The sequence below is a fragment of the Oxyura jamaicensis genome, chromosome 1, assembly GCF_011077185.1.
Source record: "Oxyura jamaicensis isolate SHBP4307 breed ruddy duck chromosome 1, BPBGC_Ojam_1.0, whole genome shotgun sequence".
Taxonomy (NCBI): Eukaryota; Metazoa; Chordata; class Aves; order Anseriformes; family Anatidae; genus Oxyura; species Oxyura jamaicensis.
This window is the reverse complement of record NC_048893.1, coordinates 132,777,392-132,781,581: the sequence shown is the minus strand read 5'-3', so window position 1 is coordinate 132,781,581 and position 4,190 is coordinate 132,777,392. Positions and strand designations below refer to the sequence as shown.

The following is a 4,190-nucleotide window of genomic DNA, read 5'->3' as shown; positions in this document are numbered from 1 at the left end:
GTATGTGATGCAAACATTACTCATTCCTGCCTGAGCATTAAAGAGAACAGCAGAATTTGTTTCTTGTTTCTTTGTTTCTTTGTTTTTAAAAAAGTAGGAACAGCCCCTGGATGACGTATGTTCCTCTACTACAGAATTCTGTAAGGTGAGAATTTCTTAAGGAAACTAATGGGATTTCACCAATGGCTTTGATAAACTTAGGGACAAGCCAACAGCAAACACCTCTGGTAGACCCAGACAGGAGAGCCTAGGCTGCTGTAGCTCAGACTCTCACTCAACACAGCCTTCTCCCAGTTGACTCCTGAGCCATACTCCCCAAATCAAAGCTACCAGCAGCAATTTCTTTCTTCTTCCATGGCTTGATGCACCTGCACGAGGTAGGTCTTCTGATCTGCTGATGAGTCAGGTGCTGAATCCAAAGCCCCAGAGTGAAGGGAGCACTCCCTGCTTTGTACCCCCCGGGTGGCACATATCCCACAGCAGCACAGCTCTTCTACCTTGCGAGGGCACATGGCATGGCTGGGGCAGCTCCCGCAGCAGCACCTTCCTCATCAGAGGAGAGGATGATCCCACAGGCTGTAGCCATTTCACTGCATGGAGCAGCAGGTGGTAATCCACTTCTGTAGAATATTTTGGTCTTGCCTGCTCTTGCAGTCTGTGCATCAGGTGGAGATGGATGATACCCCTGGCTTTGGCACAGAAGACAGCACCCATCAGCACAGAGGAGGGATGGTGTTTCTGGGGCTGTATTTCAGGATCATCGTTTTCGAGCTTTGGCCCAGCTAGGCATTCTAGTTTGAATGCAAAAGCACTTAGATTCAATTAGGCCAAACTATCAGAAACAATTATGAGCTCAAAGATTTCTAAATTAAATGTAGCTGAAGGGTGAAACATACATTTTCACACGGCAGGGATGCCAGCTGCCGGGGGAGGCCTGGCGGGGCCATTCTATCTCGCTGTTAGGAACTCCCCACTGACAGCAGGAAAAAGTTTAGCCAACTCGAGGTGTTATGTAAGATCAAAAATAAGGTTAGAGTGAAATTACAATTACAAAGTGCTAATTGAAGCACAGACGCAGTAACTGCTAGAGCTAATTAGAAAGGGACACAATTTCTGCGTACCCATCTCTTGCTCAGAATGGGATCTGCCCCAGTTCAGGTTCTTCATATCATTTGATTTCCACTCAGAGCAGCTTTTGGCAGCTTGACAGGTGTTTGGCAAACACAATTTCCCATCTTGGCATTTTAACTTAACATACTTCAGGAAGATGAAGGCTTACCTACATGCATCATTCTTCCATTATATGTTATTCAAATTAAAACCCTGATTTATTGCAATTTAGTGCCAGGTAAATTATAAATGTCCTGCAGTTGTATGTAGGTACCTTAGAGCTCAGACTCAAACATTTCCATGACAAAAGAAACTTGAAGAAAAAACCTTGTTGGTCAGACAACAATTTAAGACTCTTTATAGCAATATTAAGTAATGATTCCAACTGTGTCCCGTATGGAAAATTAAGCCTTACTTCTTTTTACATGTTTTGGTAGATATTAGTTCTGTTATGTAATACAGCATTCTTGGAACAACAAAATGCAAAGCACTGCAAAACTCATTTTCTAAAGATCTATATGCTTTTATTCCTCTTATCATTATCGATACTGTAAGAGATAATAATATGCTATTATGGGTGATTTATTCATGTTTGTACAGGTCTTTAAAAAAGTGGGAAATGGCTGTATTATCATTGCAATTTTTTGCTATTTTCACTATTCTTTTACTTTTGTCGATTTAGCACAGGGTAGAGCAGAAAATGCCACTTGCTAAATAACAACTCCTCTCTCTAGTAAAAGCAGGAAATGGGAGGAAGGAAGCCTTGCATTAGAGGGCTAGCTACTGAGGGAAAAATAAATCACAGCGCAACTTCACCCACTATTATTTAGTTTTAAATAAAACTAAAATCCTTTACCATTTTTGGACTTCAGTAATACATACACTTAGGTATGCACAAAACTAAAGCATTTGTCATGTGCCACTGCATGAGAATGGGACCTATAAAAAACAATGCATTTTGACAGTGACTTGAAAGGAGGTAAAAATGGGAGGAATTTTACCCACTGATATCCCTAATGCTGTTTTCCAATTCAGTAATGTGTAAAGATTTAGAATGCAAACATGCTAAATTCTTGGTAACCATTTACACAATTTCAACCAATTCATTTTCCCCAAGTATTGCAGCTCACTCACTCTCTCTTTTTTTTTTTTTTTTTTAGATGTGTTAGCCATAATTATCACTGATTCCCATCCATCCTTTTATAAGTCATGCTTACAAAAATATGGAACTGACTATTAGACTATTATCCTCATGTTGAAGTTATGTGATTTAGAGAGTGGAAATTGCTTATAAGAGGGGTGCTAAGAGTTCATAAGAATGGTGACTGAGTGACAGAATGACATCAATACATTTGGCAATGCAGGGTTTTTTTTTGTTTTTGTTTTTTTTTTTTCCATCAGTACTTGTAATATTAAATATTTATACAATACTAAATCAATATTGTAAAGAGAAAACAATGTGCAGCTCAAGGCAAAATGAGACCTTTTTATTTTACTATTGCAGCTGGTGTGCTACAGCTCTCCCTGGGAAAAAGACTGAGCATAATGTTGTAAGTATGATATCACAGATGCTAGCAGAACAGTGTTAGCTCGATATATACCTGTAACCGCACCTAGGAGACCAAACTGTGACTAGATTAGGAACTGTGTGGAGATGTAAGGCTGTTCCTAATCCAAAGAAATTATAAAATGTGTATGCTAGAGAAGATACAGCTGTGCCATTAGACTTTGAATTGACCTTCCTATGGAAAACCTTGAAAAAAAAAAAAAAAAAAAAAAAAAAAAACATTTGTAAGGTGAGAAGATGAGTTTTTTAGACCAGGTTAGGCTCAAAAGAGGTGGCAAAGGAAGAGGCAAGACAGGGATAATGGAAGGAACAAACCAACCTTACGTGCGTAGTTGTACCACTTCCCAGACCAGGTCAGGCTAGTTGAGGTAACCACCTAATTGAAACAATTATGCAGAAGGTCAGACATATAGCATTAAAAAGCAGAGTGATAAATTACATATGCCATTCGTGTTTGGTGTAGTGCAGACTCATGTTACTAATTAAACACCGAGAGAAGACCTCTATCCATCAGCCTAGAAAAAAGACTCTGGAGACACCTTCCAGTACGTAAAGGGGGCCTACAGGAAATCTGAGGAGGGACTCTGAATGAAAATAAAGGGCTGGTGATTTTTTTCTCTTTTTCTTTGTACAAGTTCCTTTTAGGAAATGGAATAATGGTAGAAATTCAAATGTCATCAGAATATCTCAGCATAATTAACTGCCTCAAGACTCTCTGAAGCAATTTGGTTGCCTATTATTATTTTCAAAAAGATAGGGAAAAATTCAGACTTCTTTAACCAACTCAAGTGATGCTAAGTAAAGAAAAAAAAAAAAAGTTAGGCATAAGTGTGATTGTGTAAAAGATCATATTATTTTAAAATTCTTTCATTAGGAATATGTAAAGTTAGAACAGGGGATCAAAATAAGCCAACAAAACAAAAATATAGGTGAATATGTTTGCTAATATACTCACATTTGTAAGAATAATAGATTTCCTTTTTGTCCTTTAAGAGAATCAAAGAAAACTAATTTACTCAATTAATATAATTACCACATTTATGAGTCAGGATTTTAAAGCTCATCGTTTTCCTCATGCTTGTTCAAAAGCCAACATATGAAAGGAACACTAGTTGGACATTAAGTGGAATTAATGAATTCCAGTCACTCTGATGGCACAGGAGGATTTGGCTGTAAATACCAGTTAGTTTGTTGTAGTGAAGGAATGATGATTTTCAGGAACTAATTCCTTTGCATGCTGTAGTAATCCCTTGCCAGTCGCTTTTAATATAGTTTTAATGCCACCCTATATACTCCAAAAATATGGTCAATCTCTCTAGCAAGATCATAGACGATCGTGCAGGTAAAGTATTTTCCATTTTAACAAGACAAAGCATTCGACCTCTAATGAGGTTTTACTGAGTTACCCCTAGATGGCAGTCTACAAGGATGGAACTAAAGCTAAATTCCCCATGAGTAAAATCTTCCTTCATCTCGGCTTTTTTTTTTTTTTTTTTTTTTTTTTTTTTTTTTT

General features: G+C 37.9%; 1 long non-coding RNA gene across 1 annotated transcript in view; it reads left to right on the top strand.

The window, feature by feature from the left end:
* The first annotated feature begins 486 nt into the window (after positions 1–486).
* Positions 487–4,190, top strand: part of LOC118158175 — a 4,426-nt gene continuing 722 nt past the window's right edge. The window contains exons 1-2 of the long non-coding RNA XR_004746813.1: positions 487–606; positions 2,615–2,660. This is a non-coding gene — a long non-coding RNA (uncharacterized LOC118158175). The remainder of the gene's footprint in view (positions 607–2,614; positions 2,661–4,190) is intronic.